The sequence below is a fragment of the Lissotriton vulgaris genome, chromosome 6 (genome assembly GCF_964263255.1).
Source record: "Lissotriton vulgaris chromosome 6, aLisVul1.2, whole genome shotgun sequence".
Lineage (NCBI taxonomy): Eukaryota > Metazoa > Chordata > Amphibia > Caudata > Salamandridae > Lissotriton > Lissotriton vulgaris.
The window spans coordinates 1,770,989,883-1,771,013,784 of NC_141694.1; the positions used below are offsets into that span (position 1 = coordinate 1,770,989,883).

Consider the following 23,902-nt stretch of genomic DNA (forward strand, 5'->3'; position numbering starts at 1 on the left):
TCACTCGAACATCTGGCCTGATGCTCAAGGAGCAGCCCCTTAGAGTCAAGGTCATTTGGAGCACCAGGAAAGAGGTTGTGGGAAATCCCTGTAACCGAGGACCCAAGACTGGTGTTTGGAGAACCTGTTTACAGATTTGAACATTTCGTAACCGGTTACATTTCAAGTAAAGAAACCCGCAGCAAGGGAGTCAAACTGTGTGATCTAGTGGGCAACATGTATTTTTTAACAATTGTAAAACCACAGGCATTGCTTTGTTTTGGTACCAATAGCAAATGCTCCACTGGACCCTGCCTGTGGTTTTGGACAAGCACAGCTAGAACATTGATGTGTTTAATTTTCCTCTTTCACACTCTTGTTAATGCAAATGCCATCTGAATATGGTTTATAAACAGCTTTGGATACCTGCATTAGAGTTGTACCTTTCTGAGTCATAGCAATCATGAAAGTATTTTTATTCTTTATATATTGGGCATCTCAGCCACAGCTTGTATCAAGAGTGAAGCCTACATCTCCTGTAGTCTGAGAATCCAGTTTCCTACTCAAGCATTTTGAGATTTCCAAATGAGCAGCTGTAACCACTCGATTTTATTTTATCAGATTAAGATAAAAGGCCCTCGCATAGGTCTGCTATCCTTTAAATTGTGCATGCCACAATGTCTGTTAATACATCTGGGCGTTTAAGAAAAATAATTTTATTATTCTCAATATATCACATAAAACAGAAGCTGCAAGTGTACAAAAAAAACAGATAGACCAGCCAATGCATGTCAATTCACGTGTTGCCAAAATCAATGCCAAATCGATAACTCCAGTAATGATTTTCCTCTTTTTAGGACCAGACTACCTCCCAAGGTCCGTTTAACCTCCAGACTACCCCTGGTCTGACTTAATAAAAATGTAACATAGAAAGAATACTGGAGTATGTCAAAAGAACGCTACAGGAGGCGCATAGAATAGAATCTAACAGCACTTTGTGACGCACGTCAGGTTATCCTTTTATACTAAACTAGCAGCCCGTCCCGACGTTGTCCGGGTATGAATTGCTGCCGGCCAGTAGTATATTGTTTTGTAGGATTTCGTTTTGATAGCATTTCTTATCTGTGGCAGGCCTGTGAAACGCTCCGATTCACAGTGCACTGCTGATGCACTTAAGAGTGCGCGTTCAGTAGTGTGTGAACTCGAGTTTCCCTACTTTATTTTTCCTTGCAATATTATAAAGCGCAAACTCAACAACATGGCATGAGCACAATTTATATTACAGAAGAACACATTCATTTGTGGTAGGCACGGGGAGACAAAGCGATTTGCTTGGAATCACATGATGTTGAGCTGATGCAGAGATTCGAACGTAGCTCGCCAGCTCTAAAGTTCGCAATTCTAGAACTTGTGGCGGGAGGTGTGTCTAAAAGTGTATGTCGGTGCTGGCTATCAATGAGAGAGACCTGTGCATTTTTCAAATGGGTGGTGAAAAAATATGAGTATGTTGCTGGAGATGTGGGCCGCTGTGCCACCAATGTACTTACCGGGGGAGGGTAAACACCCATTATTCCGCAACTTTCTTTCCGCATACCATCACTCCGCATACTTTCATTACGAAAGTACCATGACTAAGCATGGGCGAATTTTGCGAATCTCGCGTTCGCGAATTTTGCGGATTTGCGAACTCGCAATCCGCAAAATCCGCGAATTCTCGCGAATTTGCGGATTTTTTTTTTTGTGTGTTTGCGCGGGTTTCTGCCAGTTCGCGAGGGTTTTGTACAATGTCGCAAATTGCGAACTTACCTGTCGGGTCGCAAGTTTCGCGAACTTGTTGTTTCTACGTGTCCAGCCTGTTTGGGACACTCTTCTTCATCACTGCCACTCTCTGTCACCACTGCCACTCTCTGACTACTCATGCCACCCTCTGGCCCACCCATGCCACCCTCTGTTTCATCACAGCACCCTCTGGTTGTCCAGTCAGTGTACATTATTGTGGCAACGCAAGCACACCTTCCCTGCCTCAAGTGACCTGAATTAATTTGGGGCTGATTAATGTGTCACAGAATATTTTTTTAGCTGGCACCTGCTTCCTTAGTGCTTCCTGATTAGTGAACTTTTGCACTTGCTAAGTGCTTTCATTGTTGCAAAATTAGTTACAACACCTGCCCTGCCCCAACTGACAATAATGAATTAGGGGCTGATTAATGGATTTGAACTGCCAGCCTGGCTCCTGCTTGTCTCCCTTAGCTGTAATTCAGGACCTTTGTGGCATATGTATAACTATTCTGAGGTTCAGAGCAGGGTCACATAATAGTTGCAACTGGCAACTGAACTCTGGAGGGGCCCCTCAGCAAGCACTACAGGAAATGGCTACTAATGATGAGCCTGAACTTTTGAACCTGGTAAGTAGTTACTTTCAGTTTGCTAAAATCGTATTTCTGCAATTTTGCACTTATTCGCGGGGCGCGAACTCACGCGAACAGTGCGAGCAGTGCGAGCAAAATCCGCTGCTCGCGGATTTGCGGATTTTGCGGGAGATTCGCGAATCTCGCGGATTGCGAATTTCCCGAAAATCCGCAAAATCCGCGAGCGAAACGGATTTTCCGCCCATGCTTAACCATGACTCCGCAATGCCATTAAAACACATGGCATTACATTTTATATACTTTTACCACGCATACATTTACAACGAAATTCGTTCAGGGTTAGGTTTGAGTTTTGGGGTACAGTGGTATTTTAAGGGTTCGGGCGTAGGTTTGGGTTTTGGGGTAACAGGGGTATTTTAGGGTTCAGGGGTAGGTTTGGGTTTTGGGGTACAGTGGTATTTTTAGGGTTCAGGGCTGGGTTTTGGGGTACAGGGGTGTTTTTAGAGTTCAGGGGTAGGTTTGGGTTTTGAGGTAGAGGGGGTATTTATAGGGTTCAGGGCTTGGTTTGGATTTTGGGGTACAGGGGTATTTTTAGGGCTAAGGTATAGGTTTGGGTTTTTGGGGTACGGGGTATATTTATAGGGTTAAGATGGGTTAGTGTTTAAGGGTGTTGGGGTATTTTAAGGAGTAAGGGTGGGTTATGATTATGGGGTGCCAGGGTTTTTAAAGGGAGCTGGGTGGGATTAGCACACGATACGAGACATGGCATGAAGGGCGGAACGTACCACACGCCGCCAGCGTTTGTCACGCCCCCAGCACACGCCCACAGCACAACGCAGACACGCCCACAAGGGACTACTTTGCTGGTACGGTTCTTTTACCTTTTAAATGTATATGGTGGGCGTCTGCATAGCCTATGTCCTTCTGCTACAACTGCCCCTTCCAACGCTGTATTGGGTGTTGTGATTGGTGTTGTGGTTCCTGACATTACCCACCTCAAAGGTTTGGACTCTCTCTTTATTATATTAGTATAGATATAGAGGAATAAACGTGTGTGCACATGCACACCTTACATGCTCATACATACATCTTAGTACATTTCATGGCACTGTTGAGTAGTAGCTATGGTTTCCCAGTGAAGGCGGTGCCTCTTACTTCAACAGGAAGAGAGGAAGCTTCAGGTGGGGCAGAGGCTTGGCTCCACCAACCTTTCTTCCAAGCCATAAACAGCTCTCTGGACATGGACTGGTTTCTCCCCACAATTCCCAATGCTCACACTAGTTTACGAGGGCATGGTACATCCAGATAATTCTGGACCGCACACTTCCCAAACCCATGTGGTAGACACTTTATGCCAGGTAACATATACAGCTAAGATGCATGAAACCACTCGGAGAGCTCGGGAAATTTAAGAGTTAGCGCTTTCTTCAAGAATTGATCAGTGTCGTGATTGATCTGCAGTAGCATAACTCATCAGGTCAAGTCTAAAAGTACCCATATCAACACAGAATTGTTGTCTATGCCTTTTGGGGACTACAAATGTCATGTACATTTCAGATGGAAGTGATCTGGCTGATAACAGTGCGAATACATAGGCTATGGAACGGGCGAACAATGCTGATAGACACGTCAAAGAGATTGGCAATGTCCGTGAAGTCAGGGCAGATAAACTTTTATACACATATGTAATTCTTTCATTAGAAAGCGAGATGACTATAGTTCCTGATGCATTTAAGTTGCTCACTACTGGGTGACCAATAGGTGATGGCTAATGATGGACATAGTTCTTGTGCTGTGTGCTGTTTAGAGGCCAACTTATGTCCTGGGTAGGAATCACCTATTTACTTACATGTCGTATTCGTTTTTCACCTTTCAGCCCTCAAAAACACACTCTTTTCCCTTTATTCGATGGGATCGCCATCAGTGCTGCTTTTGCCGCCTTCAAATGTTGATATCTGCAAACTTCTGCAGTTCCAGAATTTGTTATTCAATTAAACAACATCTCTTTTTCTTCTAAACCCATTGGTGGAGAAACAAATCTAAAACTGAGGGGCATATAAGGGCAGTGGCATTAGCCATACTGGCTATGTCCAGTGCCTGAAAGTAAAACTTTCTTTTTTCTTGTAGAAAGTTTCTGGACCTGACCACCATATGGCAGAATAAGTCACATCACTGGTTTTAGGACACTGTATCGCAGAGGATCGTATAGATCTACAATAATACTGCTTGGGAGGCACTGCGTACCCTGGCATTGTCCTGGTAAGTATGAAATTAATGTTTTACCTCCACATTTATTTACCTATACATATCCGAGGATGTAGTGGTTAGGCCGATGCAGTTTATGCAATATTATTGTCATATGACCTGTATAGTGCATGCAACATAGTGAGGGGACAACCTAAATGTGGGTATGGAGATGGTTCATGCAGTGAAACTTCTTTCTGAGACTCACCCACACAAACTTTCCTCTTCCCGTGCCAAGTTCAGGCTGGCCCACGATTTCCTCTCAGAGTGCTGGAGTCTTTAAAACTTTCTGTGTGTGTTTATGTAGTTAGAATGTGTAGAAAGGAGAGCCAACGTGTGTCTCTCTTCTTTCATCACATCTTCAACAGAGTTATAGTTTCAGTCTTGTAGACTGCAGTTGAAATTCAGAGACACTAGGGCGGCGCTCTTTATTCAACAACTCTACTGCCCCCCCTGTACAAACTGAGGCACCTTCCTTCATCTCGTTGACTTGCAAATGCATGAAGCAATCACTTTGCAAAAACCTCAGGCTCTCACACCCATGGCACGGTCAGCAGGGAGCAAGCGGAATCTTGCTCAGCAACACGAGACGTAACATTGCCCTTTAATCTACCTCGGCTTGCACTCGTGTTTTTATGGTCTAGATTATGATCCAAGAACTGCCGCCCCTAGTAATATCTTATATTTATGTTTCTACCATGCCCTCCTATCAATTCTGCTTCTTGATTCATTTATTTTACTGGCACCACCTCACAGCACTATGACAAGAGTATATTTTTCATATACTGATTCAGAATGAAATAGTAATATTAGCATAATTTGTTTCTGTCAAGCTAGATTAAATGTACAGCTCTGCAGTGGTTCACAGCGATAGGTCTGGGAGTAAGGTAAACTGACAGACCAGACTAGTAACACTGCCTGGATAAGAGATAGATACTAGTGCTTACATGTTGCTCTTCCTAGTGGGGGTGTTCATTGGACTGTGAGGTCAAATGTTTAAAGAAAGAATGTGTGTCTGGGCGTATAGACGGCCATGTTATGTTATTCTTCGGACTGTAATCTGTGACTCCTTCATCCCTTCTTCCACGTGTACCTAGTCGGGGATGAACTGAATGGCAGTGTCCCAACTGGTGAAAGTTGTAAAGTCGTTGGTTGTAGGTCCACATACCTAGTAAATAATTACACAGACACAGTGTGTATGGTTACTGAACTGGCCCGAGCACGTGCGCTCAGGCCCTTTCATTGGCAGGGTCACGTGACCGGTGCCACCTGTGTTGGATGGGTGTTGGGTGGGTGTAAAGGCCAGCCCTCCAGGGAGTGGCTGGTAACTGGGACATGCTGGAACACTAGAACGTGTCCAGCAGGACACTACAAAGGTGAGGGCACTCCTGCCCCAGGTGAGTTAGCAGCCAGCACCTACGCCCAATCTGCTTCCGCTAAAGTATGTTTTATCTCTATACCCTACAACATGTTGGATTTACCATTCTAAACCTCCAAACCACACTGTTGCTCCATGGACCAGCCTCACATGTTTCCAGTTAATTCGATGAAGAGGAAGTGTCTACAGCCGGCTCAAGTGGTGTGGGAGCATCGCCATCCAGTTCAACTGCACCGGAAATGTGCCTCGACTTAGTCAGCAATGACACTTGTAATTATGGGGCTGATTTAGGTTTCGTCGATGGGTTACTCTGTCACAAGGGTGACGGATAACCTGTCTGCCGAAATCTAAATTGGGGTGGCATGGTGAGCAAAAGAATGATGGATTTTACCCAGATCTTTTGACTGCGGGTGAATGTTTTGATTTGTTCTGCATTCCGTCCATCAATTGTGTGTCTTTTGAAATCTAAATGTCATTTCCTATGGGATAAAGATTTCCGTGGAAGGGATATCCATCACCGCTGTGTCCCGAATAACCCGTCCCACGAGTTCTAAATCATCCGTATGTTATTAACTCTTTATGCAGTTATTGGAAGCAGGGTAGGCCTTCCCTTGCCTCTGGTGCTGATGCACTTCCTGGGTGACGTCAAAGTGCAGCAGACCATGCTCTAGATTCAAACTTTCAACAGACTTCCTGTAACATCCCTCTCTCATTGCTGTTACTTATAAAGCCTTCTGTGAAGCCCAGCAAGGACTAAAGTCAGGAGTCAGTGCTGCATTCATTCTAACAGAGCTTTTAATGGCAATATCCAAGTGAGGAAGCATTCATATCCATTGCTGCCAATAACCATTTAAGTTCTATAGCAGCATCCCAGAGTGCAGGGGACAAGCTCCTCAATCTCTTCAATTCCACAGCTGTGAGATTTCCTTCAAGATCTTTCTGCACAGGATACACAGTTAAAGAGATAGAATTTTAAGACTCCTGTGAAAATTCAATTCAATTTCCTTAGCTATTTCTTGAATGGCAGAGACCCCTAAGCATGCTGCTATGGTATATTCAGGGTATAAAATTTACCAACTCACATAAGCAGAGGCTGCTGGCCAGTACTTATTTGAGCCAATTAACTGGTCAGGGCAGCTTTATCATGAGCTTCACTGGAATCTAATCTGAGCAGGCACTTGCCTGTCCCTTCCTTGCTTCTTAAGACTAGACAGGGGGAGGATCCATCACTTCCTCTATGGATGTAGTGAACTCCCTTAATGCGGTGTCATTAATGGAGCCCGATGGACGTCTTTGACGCGTTATGCTCTTTGGGAAATTAATCCTATTACAATGACTCTGAGGCGTAAGCTGCTTGTGAGGTTTAATACGTGTAATCTAGGGAATCAGCACAATAGCGCTCTTCCTCTGGAACGGTACCTTACTGATAAGTAGAGCATCTCCGTGTACACTGATAGTTTAACAACAATTGAGAAGTTGTCTGTGGCAACGGTCCCAACGAAAGAACATGTAAAATAGGAGGCGGCTCTCCGGAGCAGGTCCACCTCCTTTGGGATCTACCATATAGCAAATGAACCTTGTATGACTTCCAATGCCTGAGGGGATCTGAGGGATATTATGTCAACTGTAGCAGAGGAATGCAGGTTTGAGGTTGGATAACTAGGATAGGAAAACTAATTCTTTCTGGACTCCTAGTACATGCTAACAGATGGAAATCATTTTACAGCTCTTTATTGGTATGTGCTTGTTAAATAGTATTATTATTTTCTTGTTCCAAGTTCCTATTGAGTGCATCTCTGCCTGAGAACCAGCTTCCTATGACACGAGATGCAATTCAATACAAGTCTGGAACTGGTCGCAGCCAGGGAGAGTCAATCATAGGCATACTAATCGGGTATATACTTTGTCACAAGCAATGTGTACATTAGATGTGTCAACATGCAGAAGCATAAAGGCCTGGCCGCCCTGAAAATGTCTCAGCTAGTAAACATGACTGCCAAAGTTATGTAATGGGTCTTTCGCTTACATTGATTATTATATGATGAGGAGTAAATGTATGGTTGGTGCATGAGTAGTGCCTAAGAGTTTACATACTCCACAGGGCTTACTTGACCCCGGCGAAGATTCAGCAGTACTTGTTAATGTTAATGTTAATGTTAAGCCGTACTTTTTGAGCGCACGGCTACCCCAAGAGGGTGTCCCGGAGCTTTAGCAAAGAGGCCTGAAGAAAACCATGAAACCAAAGGCAGACACGCTATAGTCACGATGATTACTTAGTGAAGAGCAAAGTCTTCAACTTCTTCCTAAAAGCCAGAAGGTTATTCGCTTTCCGAAGAGAAAGTGGGAGCTCGTTCCACAAACAAGCTGCCACATGTTGGAAAGATCGGCCGCCCATCCGGGCACGTTTGACCGCAGGCACCTCCATTTTGGCCAAATCAGCTGACCGCAGCGTCCTTCGTGGCACATAGAAAGCAATACGCTTCCTAAGATAGTTGGGACCAACAGAATGAAGGGCTTTAAACGCCAGTGTGAGGAGTTTAAATCTAATTCTGCCAGAAATCGGTAGCGAATGCAGCCTAGCTAATAGCGATGAGGCACTGGCTCTCCTAGGCAGGCCATAAATGGCTCTGGCCGCCGAATTCTGGACGATTTGCAGTCTGGATAGAAGATACTTAGGTAGGCCTGCAAAAAGCGCATTTGCATAGTCCAGACGAGATCCCACAAGCGCCTGGACTACATTCCTACGATATTGCAGTGAGAGCAGTGGGAGGAATTTCCTAAGCATCTTGAGGATGCCGAAGCATTTCCCTGATAATCCCAGAATGTGTGGACGGAATGAAAGATCATCGTCGAACACCACTCCAAGACTTTTTACTTGAGCAGATGGTTTCTCAGGGGGGAACATATCCTGGGGCCACCATGTCTTCCAACCAGGATCAGGGGCACAGCCGAAAAAGAGCAGTTCAGACTTGTCTGAGTTGCATTTAAGGCTGTGCCGCTGAAACCACGCAAAGACTGCGCTCAGACAGTCTTTGATTCTGCCGCCGTCGAAGACCTCTCGCCACGGATTCAGCGGATTGCCCTAGGTGCCGAGCGCCTGAGGCAGACCTCATTCACATGTTGTGGTCCTGCCCGACGCTGTCTTCGTACTGGCTTTTGGTCGAAGTTACGCTAAATAGGATTACGGGGAGAACGTTGTCGGTCGACGCGGCGGTGGGGCTCTTACACTGGTTCCCGCATACCCCTAAAAATAAAATATCGAGCAAATTTATCGACTTAGGGCTCGTCCTCGCTAAACGGGAGATAACCAGGAATTGGAAGGCAAGAGTTGGTCCGACGGGAGCTAAATGGCACAACGAACTTCTAAAGTGGGCTGCGGGGGAGAGCACTCTGCGATACCAACTGGCGAGGCGGCAGCACAACGAGAGGGCGCTAGAATCAGCACTGGAATGGGAGACGATAGTGCAGGCCCTTAGAGATTACTGCGCTTCCAGCGATTCCGAGGGTGATGATGCAGCACAACCTGAGTCCCACTAGGAGTCCACGATACCGATCTTATTACAGTCATCTAGGGGGTTTTTCCCATAAGCTCTTTCTATACATACCACCACACACTGATGGCGGGGTTGGGTGGGTGGAGGGAGTTGAATCTTGAGACTGCTGGGGGGAGTTTTTTTTTCTGTTAGGTTGATCTAGAAAAGCAGATGAAGCCCGTGGGATTCTCCGGATCAGCTTCGACGTTCTACCAGATCCCCACCTATTGTCTATATAAGAAGGCGCCGCCCGACCCTTGGGTTGTGGGCTGAATGGCTGTGTACCCACGGTGTTTCCTCACGGGGGATCTGATGAATCAACCCTTCTATTCCTGCAAATGTGATGCTGATCTGACATGTAACTTTGGCTAATTCCTGCAATAAAAATATATTTAAAAAAAAAAAAAAAAATGAGTAGTGCCTGAGAGCAGAAGATGTTATTAGAATGTTGATAAAGCGGTCTGTGAGCGTGGAAGGGAGGCAAGTACACCACTCATTATGGGATCCAGTGTGGGCTTCATGGTGTTGGTTGGCAAATACTCACCGAGACGAATGCGATCTGTAAGAGTACCATTGAAAAATAAGGACCATTCCTCGGTGTATATATAGGGTTTTTTAGGTTAGAAGAGTAAATATACACTTCATTGATATGTGCACACATGCGCGTGTGTATTTATGCATATAAATCGGTTTGTTTGGGAAATACGGACAGAAAAGATGACTGATGACCAGCTGTTAGCAGGAGCAGGTAGAAATGGCAGGTCCAATTGCCAGGAGCCGACCGCAGATGAGGCATAGAATGACACTTTGAAGGATCCTACATATATTTTTGTTTATATTGTTTTCAGACTACCCCCTGATGAAGGACTATTCCAGTCTGAAATGCATTGGGTGATGAACTCACAGTGACTCTCATGCATACTTTTTGGGAATGTTAAAGAATACCAAATCAGTTACCATCGAATGAATTGAATAACTTCATGTGGAGAAAACATGGAATAAATTTCATGATGATGGAAGTCATTGTCTTTTGAACTTTATTGATTAAAAATCTTTCAGAACGTCAGGAGACACGTTCCAATTGGTTGTGCTCAGGGAGTCGACACTTACCTTAAGTGTCGTTGACTGTATTTTGATTACCACACCTTTGTCGGGGAGTGATATCCTTGGTGCACACCACAATTTATTTATACTACCAACAGCGGAGTGCGTAACCTCTACCCATTCTTGCACCCAGGGGTAGACCATGTACAAGAGAGCTACCCAATAGGACTCCCTACTGCTATATAAGAGTTGGCAACCTCCACACTCCAAAATAACCAGGGTATTACCATTCATGAAACCTGAAATGGGACCAAGCAAGTTCCCTTCATATCTTAATTCTAGGATTTTGTGATTCTAGGATTGCACACCATAGCAGTCCGAACTATACAATTTAAACAATTGTGATTGTTTATCTTTAAAGTAGATGCCAATAACCTGGACCAAAATGCATGTGTATGTGTCATTTTGAGCCTCACATCACCAGACACCTGCTCCTAATCGACATACCCTTGTCTCTCTTCATTGAAATGTCTTTAATTGTGCAGTCAGGAACCTTCAAAACCCAGGGGAAGAAATAAACAGCAGATAATTGGTTGCCTGTGGTCTTGCTGGTTCAAAGGGCTTCGTTAGAGTAATATGGCCGGACACGCCAGGCGTGCTCTGACGTGACTTGGTCAGGCAATTACCCTCCACCGCTCACAGTAATCTCAAGGGGAAGTAGAATAGTCAAGCGATTACGGTGCCCTCAGTTATTGTCCACGCAAGAGGTGGTGCAAACCTGCGTCACCTTCAAAGGGGGACTTTGGATTTCATCGTGACAAACAAATTTGACCTTAGCCTAGACTAAATGCACATTGAGGAAGGGATGAATAATTACAGATATTGCATTGAGTGTTTTGTATCTCTTTTTTATGGCAGTCTTATGCATGTTCAAGTCCTGAGTGATACGAGAGGTCATAATCACTGCATGATAGGGGTTCAAGTGATAGTCAGTTAACTAAACTATAACTAGTGGTGTCTTTCATAGCGTTTTTTGGTTCTTTAACGTTAGCTCGACTCCAACACCTAATTCTAATGACATGGTAACAAATGTTTTTTCAGGGAATATATATATATATTACAGAACGAAGGAAGCCACTCTGTAGTTATAGTTAGGATTTAGAGAGATAGGAATTCCTCAGATTTTTGCTTGCCAATAACTTTTATACTGTTTGATAAATCTCCACAAAACTTTGTAGACCTATTCCTTTTTATACATTGGCTGATGATGCAAAGTTTTGCAGTGACTAGTTAAGAGGGTCCAAAGAAAAAAGGGGGGTCCCAAAATACGTTTTTCCACCAATGTATTTTCAATAGACATTTTACACAGATTAACACCAAAATGGCTGAAAGCATTTTCATGAAATTTGGCAGGAATATAGATTATGGTCTGGAAAGGATCCTTTTTGCTATTGCATGGAATTGGTTCAGTAGATTTTTTAGTAATAAGGGACAAAAACGAGATTATAGATTAATGACAGCCTTCACAAAATAGAAAGACAGCCATATTATTTAGACCACAATTTGGCTGTGTTGTGGGTTTCTACATGAGATATAGGTTAGTACTAACTAATAAATGTATGGGAAGGAATTCGGAAGGAATAAGGCACTTTAGTAAAGTATATATAGATAGGTAAAGTATTTTTATTCTTTCATTTATTTTTTTTACGTTTTCAGAATACTGTGGTACTTCCGTAAAGCTATGTAGGAGGTACCGCAGTACTTAAAAAAAAAAAGATATAACAAAACACACTGTATGACGTACCACTCCACTCTTTGACATGCCACTCCACTCTACAACACACCACTTCACTCTACGGTGCAACTCTCCACTCCACGTCACTCAACGCCAATCCACTCAACACGCCACTCCGTTGTTCGCCACTACACTCTACTACATGCTACTACACTCTATGCCACTCCGCATACAACATGTTTTCATTTACAATTTCAAATCTATTTAAATTTGAAAGTCAGGTTTACACTAATTGATTTTGAGATGGTCATTGCTGGATACATGGTGTATGTTGTCTATGTCCATGAAACCCCACATCCTTATTTTTACTAGGTGGTGGCATGCACTGATTTGAGAAGGCATCCATGCCGAAATGAGTTATTGAGTGATCGCCTGATTAAACTGTATTGTGGAGTGGCAGTTTGTTTTCTTGAGAAAGGAGTGAGAGGGAGTCATTATGTGACATGGGCGCTGCACCTGTGAACCAGCACCAATACATTGGGTGCATATGACTGGCGTCCCTGACATCGCAATAAACTCTATATTTTCATCATAAAGAGTGCCTTGACTATTCTTCCTCATTACTTTCATTGACACGATAGCTGCACCCGTCTTGAGTCATCAGCGTAACTTGTGGATGTGACCTGTAACTTATGGACTTGTTTGAAAGATATACATATATATGTAAACACTACAAAAACAAAGGCTAAAGTGATGTTATAGTTAAGTATAATAAACTTTTTTATGTGAAAAGAAAACACGACATTCTCTGAAAATAAACAAAGTTTAAGGTGCAGTTATAGTTATGCATGTTACTAATATTTTAGTGTTATATTAAAAAAACGGGAAAGTCGCTGAGAAAAGCAAAGGTTATGGTGATGTCATAGTTCGGTGTTGGTCATTATTTAAAAACTAATGTTCAAAAACAAAAACTTACACTGAAATTCACAAGTTATAGTTTACTAAGCTAACCATAACTTCTGCCCCCACCATGCACTGCTTATTGAACTCACTTTACATCACTCATGGCATGTTAAATTATATTATTGCTGACATCCTCAATGACATCTCAAATGAGGTCATTGAAGACATCACTGAAAACACCACAGTCATACTGCAGAAAATTACTGAGTGTACAAGTGTGGGACCATGGCATGGAGCTGGTGTAAGCCTGGAGGCAAGCATGATTGTGCATATTGAAAGTCATGTTGCACATCATTTGCAAATCACTAAAGTTTGGGGTGCACGTATTTCTCTGTGGATGAGTGCACCTAATGTGGGGTGCAAGGGTATTTTGAAAGTAGGTTGAAGCTAAAAACTAAAGTCTATTCCAAAACAATCTGCGAGAAAGGCCCAACCTTCTGTTCACAATAGATTATCCAGTGGATATTTGGCCATGTGGCCCTAATAAATAGTTGTAATTCAGGGTCATAGACAATTTCTATGTAGCAAGGATATTTACTGCCACCCATCGTCTTCAGGCATGCGCAGCAGGTAGTTAGGCAACTAACACCCCCATGCACAGGCTTAGGTTGCGGCCAGGCCCTACACCCAACCCCTACCCATGCAGCCATTCGCCTGTGGGCGACCTACCCCCAGCCTCACACAGCTGAATCAGGGAGTTGGCTCTGTTGCACAGGAGTGACTTCATTTTGCCTACTCATGTGTGCACACATGCCTTAACAAAGTCACTTCCTTGCCAGACCAAGTGAGGGGATACTACATTTTGTCAATGCTTTTCTTCAGATTCTTTATCCTTCTTTATTTTAGCCATAGTTGTATGATTTTCCTATATGCCTGATTCACAAACTTTGTTTAGCATGTATAGAAGTACTACACTAAATTTCCACCTCCACCTCTCCTATCCTTTGTATGAGGAGGAGAAGCTCTCACATGTAGGTTTACTACTTAGGGGGCGAGTCCGATCTCGATAGGAAAGCCCTCTGTAAGACTCCGTGAGTCCAAGAGACTGATTCCGATGCACCCGTACAGTGACGGACTCGTTTTGCTCTGACTCTCATTTAACTCTATGGGAGCCTGTATACTGAACGCGTACACAGACTCCCATAGCAAAAAAGTGGTGATTGGGAAAAAGCTTACACCCCCACTGTGAATACATGGAAAGGGGTACCCTCAGGGGACCGATTTGCAGGGCCCCGCGTAAAGGGGGCCCACTGCAGCCCCCCAAAGTCCGATTCTCACAGCCATTTCATCTCGCTGAGACCGAGTCGATACAGCTGTCCAAATTGTGCATCGTACACGCTCGTTCAGAAGCAAGCTCCATTGCATGGCACGATTCGGCTGCGAACGAGTCGGACTGACAGGATCGGGTTCAGAAATGATTCGGACTACGTGGAGGAGATCTTCGCATCGTACTTGGTCGTTCGGAACGGGGGAAGATTAGGGCGGAAACATAGGCTCCCAATTGGATTTGCTCGTTTCGGACCCCATCTTGAGGCCTTCCTAGCGAGATCGTTCTCTGCCCCTTAGTAGTAAATGTGGAAGAGAACAGAAGAATGGCTGAAAAAAGGGGAATACTAACTACTAAATTGGAGGGGTTTTGAAAGGGCTATTCACAAACCGCTCTTTTAAAGTTACTACAGGCAAAAGGACCCAAAGCATTCATAAATGTACTCCATTTATGAGATGAAGTAAGTCTAGCACCACACATGCCTAACCACTGGTACTCTCATAGAAAATAATGGTGAACGGGTCGTAAAATATAACCCCATCGTAAATTATCTTAAATGTAATTAAATTATTAAACTAGTTTAAACCAGGGCAGAGATCTTCCTGTGGTAAACTACAGGTTAATATAAGTTAATTTTATATATTTTAAATGTAGACCAAAAAAAAAAAAATCTGAAGCACTATTAACTTCATTTTGAATTAAGATGTATTTAATTTAAATATATAAAATTAAAACAAATGTTTACAGACTTATATTAAAAAAAATCAATCTAAAGTAAAACATTGTTTTTACATATGACATATTAAAAATGTCAAAACAAATTCTAGAATTAATTGAAATTATTTCAATTTTATTTTAAAAAAACGTAAAATTACATTTAAGTTAAAAAAGGTTATTAAAACATAGCCATTTTTTTATGTTACATTATTTCCTAATAGGTATAATTTTAAGTCCCTTTGTCCATCATTTTCTTTTAGTGGTTAGCCATGTGTGGTGCTAGACTTGCTACTGTCCTTTTCGGCTGCAGTAACTAACAACTCGTAAATTTGGCTCCACTCCTGTTTCAGGGGCTGGAGATAGGCAAGTTTACACTTTTGAGTGATCTTACATAATAAATGGTGAATAGCCAAAAGTAGTACATTTACTCGAAAGTGTAAGAGTAAACTTACAAGTGTAAATTACTCACTGGTGCAAGTTTTCTTAGCTATTAGCCCCCTACAGCTTCAATTTACAGTAATTCAAATCCAATAGTATATTTTGTTTGCACCAATTAGAATCATATTTTCCTTTGATGTGCATCAAATCTAACAATCTTTTCTAGACCTGTTCTAAGTGCACTTGCCTGCCAGGAAGCAACCTACTATTGAAGCCACCATGTTTTTTCTTTTTCTTTTAATTAACTATAGCACAATCTTTCCAAGGCTCGATCTTCCTGCCTTGCCAACGCCTGTTACTTTTGGCTTGATAATGAATGCTTCTAAGCAGCACTCAAACAGGCCAAGGCCTAATGAAGGTAATAAGGACCCTCCCTTTGCGGTAGGTCGAGCTGCCATGTGCATGTTTTAGGAAAGGAGCATCACTTCTTCACTGTATTCTTTTAAGAGCTTTTGCGGTTTTATTTGTCTTCACATTAATGAAAAAGGATTCTGCTGCTCATCATTAAAATCAAGTAATGCAGTGTCTCACAGCAATAAGATGCATCCAGCGAATCTCTGCCATCTCTCGGGCTCCATGCAATTATTTATTTAAAGGAGCTATTTGTGTTTGAAGCATAAACACTTCAGAGGCAAACAGGAATTGAAAACATGTAAACATATTGTCAAAGTACAACATTTTAGTGCAGCATGTGGAGCAATAAAAACTGTGAAATATAAACAAAATAAGGGCATTTATTTTTATATTACACCTATCCATCTATGAAAACATCTGCCAGACAGCCCATGTCATGTAGGACACCATCAGACAGGTGTGTTTGGTTTTAACCAATAGAACTTTGCATTCTGGGACTTGTAGTTTTGCTTTTACTTAAGTAGGGGATATGAAATCTAGGCCTGAAATAGTCTCTTGGACAGAAACAAAAGGACAGGCTAAAGTTAAGGATAAAGGATAATTACGCACGAGTACCCGGAGGCATCTCGGCGCTTGTACACATACCACCGAGGAACCCTTCCTGGCCTTTCCCTGTGAGGAGCCCACTCCTGGGCACCCCCAAGGTGAAGTCAGGCATCCTCAGCGTTGTTGGGGCCGTTGTAGAGATTAAGCAAGCTATTGCCCAGAGGTGCAGAGTGGGACTCCATGATTGGAATAGGCACCGAGGCGAGAATTATCAGGTCCGAGGAAATTGAGCCCGAGACCCGCCGAGGCGGGGAATTGAACCCTGGTCCCGGCCAGAACTCTGCATCAGGGTCTGCCGCTCTAACCATTGAGCCACACTTCTCTGATCCAATGCAAAAATGGGCTCTCTATTCTCCTAGTCCATTATACATCACCATATGTACCAATTGTACGTTGCCCCGTGCTCCCATCACCGGTGTATCCATGATGCATGAAACCGAGCCCCTGATCCATACAACACTGAGTGATCTTTTAAGACATCACTTTGTGCTCCCCGAAGGAGCACCATTCACGGCCCGCCTCAGGCCCACTGGCGAGTGGTCCGCAGCCACACTGTGCTCACTAGCTTCTCACTGTTGGTCTGTTGTTGTTGTTGCTGCTTATATGCAGGTCCACTGGAATTATGCGATTCTGTGGACGTGGCCATTTTTGCATGATTATGGATTTGCTGCACTTGCCACATAAATCATCATTCGGTGCATACTCTGCAGATTTTAACATACAAAATGTGTTTCTAGCTCAAACAGATCAAATGTTGCTAAAAACGTGTCACCATGTGTTCGCATGCAGTGGAAGGCCCTTCGCAGAGGTTTACTGGTTATTTTGTATTTGGTTCTTAAACTGGTACTAAAGATGTGAAATCTCCGCCCAGATGGTATTCTATATCCCATGTTTACGTGTAAAGTGACAAAATAATGAAGTAATACTTTGCCTTTTTTTGTTGCTGCTTCATTTAGTCAACCCTGCTGCATCATTTGGTGTTCCCCGACCGCATTTATGAAAATGGATACCTGTAGGTGTCCTTGTCTGCATGCATGCTGCACCCCCTTGTTGTCTACCTGTGTGTGCGTGCTCTAGCCTACGCATGCACAAGACAAACCTCCTATGCCTCTATTCTGGGTATGCACTGACTAGACGAACCTCTTTGCCTGCTCATTCACTAGACAAAACTCTTATGCCTCGTGCCTGTGCTAGACAAACGTCTTATGTCTATATCCTGTGCACACGCTATAAAAACCTCTTATGCCTCTAGCTTGTGCATGCATTAGACAAGCCTCTTATGCCTATAGCCTGTGGACGTGCTAGACAAACCTCTTCTACCTCTAGCCCATGCACACTCTAGACAAACGTAGTACGCCTCTAGCCTGTGCACACAGTAGACAAAACTCTTATGCATCTAGCATGTGCATGCGTTAGACACACCTCTTCTGCTTCTAGCCTGCTCACGCACTAAACAAACCTCTTATGCCTAAGCACGAACTAGGCAAACTTCTTATGCCTATAGCCTGTACACGAATTAGACAAACTTCTTATGCCTCTAGCCTGTGCATGCCCTAGACAAACCTCCTAAGCCTCTAGCCTGTGCATGCACTAGACAAACCTCATATGCCTCTAGACTGTGCACACACTAGACAAACCTGTTATGCTTCCAGCTTGTGCAATAGCCGGTGCACGCACTAGACAAACCTCTTATGTCTCTAGCTTGTTTACGCAGTAGACAAAACTCTTATGCCTCTAGCCAGTGCATGCACTAGATAAACCTCTTATGCCTCTAGCCTGTGCATGCACTAGATAAACCTCCTATGCCTCTAGCCTGTGCATGCACTAGATAACCCTCTTATGCCTCTAGCCTGTGCATGCACTAGATAAACCTCTTAAGCCTCTAGCCTGTGCAAGCACTAGATACATCTCTTATGTCTCTAGCCTGTGCATGCACTAGATAAACCTCTTATGCCTTTAGCCTGTGCATGCACTAGATAAACCTCTTATGCCTCTAGCCTGTGCATGCACTAGATAAACCTCTTATGCCTCTAGCCTGTGCATGCACTAGATAAACCTCTTATGCCTCTAGCCTGTGCACGCACTAGATAAACCTCTTATGCCTCTAGCCTGTGCATGCACTAGATAAACATCTTATGCCTCTAGCCTTTGCAAGCACTAGATACATCTCTTATGTCTCTAGCCTGTGCATGCACTAGATAAACCTCTTAAGCCTCTAGCCTGTGCAAGCACTAGATAAACCTCTTATGCCTCTAGCCTGTGCATGCACTAGATAAACCTCTTAAGCCTCTAGCCTGTGCAAGCACTAGATACATCTCTTATGTCTCTAGCCTGTGCATGCACTAGATAAACCTCTTATGCCTTTAGCCTGTGCATGCACTAGATAAACCTCTTATGCCTCTAGCCTGTGCATGCACTAGATAAACCTCTTATGCCTCTAGCCTGTGCATGCACTAGATAAACCTCTTAAGCCTCTAGCCTGTGCAAGCACTAGATACATCTCTTATGTCTCTAGCCTGTGCATGCACTAGATAAACCTCTTATGCCTTTAGCCTGTGCATGCACTAGATAAACCTCTTATGCCTCTAGCCTGTGCATGCACTAGATAAACCTCTTATGCCTCTAGCCTGTACATGCACTAGATAAACCTCTTATGCCTCTAGCCTGTGCACGCACTAGATAAACCTCTTATGCCTCTAGCCTGTGCATGCACTAGATACATATTTTATGTCTCTAGCCTGTGCAAGCACTAGACAGAACCCTAAGATATTGCTTTGTCAAAGCTAGCCTGTCTGATGATCTAATTTTAAGCCCATGCAGTGAGATGTTAACACGTTCAGCATGCCACTTGCGTGGATGGCAGTGTGTGGTGTACGTGACCCACAGAAACAGAAACCAATTAAAGCCAGTGCCCGAGGATGGCGCTAATTTTAGTAACAGCGTCACCATGTGTTGAAGAAGGAGATATTAAAGTCGTCACATCAGCCCTCTCTCTGCCTCATCATGTCTTCCTCGCTTCCAATTGGTTTAAGCCTTTCCAGGTTTACATGTACACAGTACGCGCTCCTCACACCTTCCAGACTGTAGGACACGCCTCTTTTTAGTCCCCTTTCCAAACGTCCACCTCTTTGCTCCTCTTCAGCGAGATTTGACTTGAGGAGAATAGATATGAAAGTCCCAAAATCCCTCCCTTTGTTCCAGTCGTGGTCAAGTTAATAAATAACATTTTACTGACTACAGGACGTGCCTTTCTCAAGGACCTCGACGTGCTCGGCCTGTGAGCCCATGAGCCAAGTAAATAAAGCACGTTTCCAACAAGCTTTCTTCGAGGAACATTTTGTAAACAAATACATTTTCCAGATTTTAGAGGGAGTGGAGGAGCCAGTGTGTCATGGGCCCTAGTGCAAAGAAGGAAATGGGCCCCCTGGCTGCTGTTTGAATTATAAAATGCAGGAATTATCAGGGCTCAGTGGGACCCTCAGGTGTCTGGGCCCCGGTGCCACTGAACCTAAATGGAAGCTACGTACCTTGTTTAGAGGGATTACCATCAGGAAGCGATTTTAAAATGTTCTGAGTTGCCCTTGGGCTCTGACTTTGCATGAGGTGTTGAGTTTAATCTCAGGCACCTCATTGTTCCCTGGTGTCAGTACTGGCAGGAAGCGGTAGGGCCGTACGCTGTAATCACCCGCCTTTTCTTTATGTACAGACAGTAGGCAGGCTCTCGTTTGATCATTGCACACACTCAAGATTCACAAAGGGCCCCTGCAGTCGTAGCGGAGGCCCCGCAGCTACGATCTGCATTGGCTCCCAGTCGGCCAGCGCGTGAAATTCAAGGCACTTTGTATCGCACATAAGGCACTTTACGAGGACGGCCCACAATTTCTTTTTTCACACTTTTAGCTGGTACTCCCCTAGAAAGTCACTACGTTCGGCCAATGCTTTTCTAATGCTCACCCCTAGAGTTAAAACAATGAACTGGGCGGAGGAGTTCTAACACAGTACCATTAGGATAAGGAACGCTGTTCCGCTTTCTCTTGGGAAGATCACATCCCTGCTTGAATTCAGGAAGCACCTTAAGAAGTGGCTTTTTAAAAACTAGTTTCCCTCTCTCAGTATGCTGACCGCAAGCGCCTCGACACCTATGGGTAGTAGTACGCTATGCAAGTTGTTATAACATAACATAGCAAACGTGGTGGGGGCCCTGCACTCGTAGCGGGACTTCTGCAATGGGTAACTGCAGTACGCGGGTCCTGCCAGCAATGCGGGACCTCTGCCATGACTGTGGGGCATCCGTCACAAGTGCAGAGGCCCTTTGTGAATCGGGCTCTCAGGTTCTTGGGTACTGATAGGGTCGTTTAGACCGTGGCAATCAGACCAGCGGGTCAGGAAAGGACCGCTGGGTAAATTTAGAGTTCCCCGCCAGGGAGGAGGGGATCGCTGTGTCTTCAGTGGAGCCGCTGGTCCGCACACAGTGGGAGTTTATATTAGGAAAAAATAAATAAATGGCGGCCCTGGACAGGGAATCTAGTGATGGTCACCAAGCCCCAAACAGGGCGGGGCGACAAACACTTTGACGCGGGGACCAATGGTAGAAGAGCCACTAGGCCAAGCTTTAAATTGGCAGCAGCAGCTGACTCTACACCGGGGGGACCCAGTGGTTCCTCTACCTCACAGTTGGGCAAAGAAACTGCGAGTTTGGCGGAAATGTGCTACCGCCATATTTTGGGCAGACGTCTATAATAGGTAGGGGGGGGGGTCATGTCAATAATCTAAGCGACCTATGAGAAAATAACAGAAACAATTACCAAGAAACCCATTAGAACAAATCGACTATCAAGGAATCATACATGCTCACAAGTGCCTAAAAGCTGTTATTTTATCAAATAAACGCTGCACAAAACGAATAAACCATCATTACATTTTCTTTAAATTACATTTTTCACTATTGCTTGTTTTTTTCCAGAGGGAAAATCTTCTGTAGACCCCCCACTCCATCCCCCAATAACTATTGAGGACACATCTTTTTCATCCTTTCCCCAGTACATGGTCTTTTTAGGAACTTGTTCCTTGTAATGGGTTTCTTGATTAAAGGGTCAGGATTTTTACACTATGTCAATATAGACAGACCACAGAAGTCGAATTGCAAACGCGCCTTTATTGGGTATAAATTTGATTTTAGTGATGGCTTAATGTCCTTATCCACAAAGAGTGCTTTTTTTCTTTAAAAGATGCCACGGTTTTTTGGTTCAAGACTTAAAAAGTAAAGAACAGGAAGGAAGATCCTTGTACATCTATGGGAAAAGTTATTTGGTGATACCCAAGACTTGCCCACTTGATTTTTTTTGCTGGAAAAGTATCAGAGTCGGAACCGGCCAACCCACTGGGCAGGTCCACAGGGACCTCTGCTCACTCTGCTGTGGAAAGTTTCTTCATCTGCTGGGAACTTCTTGTCTCTCAAAGATGTTATTCGGAAAAGTGTACGGAGAGGAAGATGGTCACCTGTGCGGCATTGCTAGACCGGTAATGCTGTTCGAGAGAGCTAGAACCCCAAAGCTGACTCAACCCAGTTGCGCAAAATGAACTGGTCCTGAGTTGGCACACACAACTTTTATTGCAGTTTTATATGACGCAAAGTCTGCTCAAGGGTTTCGGAGAACCAATTACATTACACAAGGTCAGATACATTTTTTTGTCACTGGGGAGATTATGTGATTTGTGCAGAATGACCAGATGTTGAGCTGACGCTGAGACTCGAACCTGAAGCTCCTGTTCAAAAGTCGGCAGGTCCAGAAAAAAATCCACAGCGTACTGCCTTACGGAGATCTGCCCTGAAGTGTAACTGACTGTCTCCAGACCCTTGGGCCTCTCCACATGCACTCCCTTGGCCTAATGTTCTATAGTGTAAACTCTGTGCTCTGCGACTGTATGTTTCCATCAAGTCCCTTCCCATTCTAATTAAAGGATTTGGGAATTCTTATCTCAAAAGTCTCTTCATCTTGGCATTTAACCTTTTTAACAATTTTTAAACAAAACTTTCTTTTTTTCGATTTTCCTCCCCGTTATAAAGTTCTAAGAGAAAAACTTGTTCCCTCTCTTAACTATGGTCATCTAGTTTTTCCTGGCGCATTCAACAAGCTCCTCATGAACCTCCAAATCTCTGCTCACAAGAAGGTTCTAGCTCTCCCCCGACAGGCCAGGAGAGCCCGAGTAAGACTGGAGCTGGGACTCGCCCGCCCGGATATCATTTGCTCAGGGGACATAATAAAACACTACATTAGCACTTTGCGGGCCTCAGCACCCTCATAGAAAGCTCAAATCAAAACAATCTTTGAAGAGGGCGGCTCCCCATGGCAGGAACAGTTGGCAGCAGCTACAAGTCTACTCGAAATAGAAGTCCAAAAGCTGCACAACCTGGATATCCCGGCCATAGCCTGGAAAAAGACAGTGACACACAGGTCAAGAGAATATCTTTTCAACCACATGCGTGTGGCGGTTATTTTTGCACTGTGGGGCTTTTTTCAAAAAGCCGCGTTACATGACGAGCTGAGCTCGTCATGAGCATGCGAGCGGCACAACTCATGACGAGCTCAGCTCGTCATGAGCACGGAAAGGGTTAAAAGGGACCTGGAAAGTTTACACTACAGTTTACACTACCAAACCAATCTTTCCACAATGTACGCCTCTTACATCCTAGGAAAACCTCAGCCATACTGTGAGCAAGTTTTGACAGTCCTAGCCTGGAAAAGAATCCCCTACATGAGTCCTCTCGCACTGCCCATTGTGGAATTCAATCTGTCCTGGGCCCGGCAGGACAACTCAATGGCCTGTCGTCTATGTAGCTACCATTGTGAATCTTGGCTTCATCTGCTGTGTTGCTGCCCAAAGTTGGCAAGAGAGCGGCACTGCTTGGTACTCCCAATTTTCAGGTCTCACGGCTTTAGACGATGCAGAGAAGCCTCAGACCTGTGCTTCTTCGCCAACACAGCACAAATTGTGGCCCCGACTAGCGAAATTCATAGATGCAATCCTGGCAGCACTGACACAAACCACTATAAGTCACAAGCTGTAACCAGTTTGCCACCAAGCAAGAGTGACTATGATTAAACAGTCTTCAAAATAAAATATCAGACCTGTGTTTACAACATATTCAGAGTCCTGTCTCGGATTTCATTCATCACAAATCCCAGACACACAAGGGAACAAAGGAAGATCAAGACTAGAGGACTAAACAAGCAAGTTAGACAAGCTAATCCAGGTACCTGGCACCCAAACAAG

The 23,902-nt window shown here is 44.0% G+C and overlaps 1 protein-coding gene across 2 annotated transcripts in view; it reads right to left on the reverse strand.

The window, feature by feature from the left end:
• Positions 1–23,902, reverse strand: part of ADCY3 (adenylate cyclase 3) — a 408,762-nt gene that overhangs the window by 167,872 nt on the left and 216,988 nt on the right. The gene's annotated exons all lie outside the window — the stretch shown is intronic.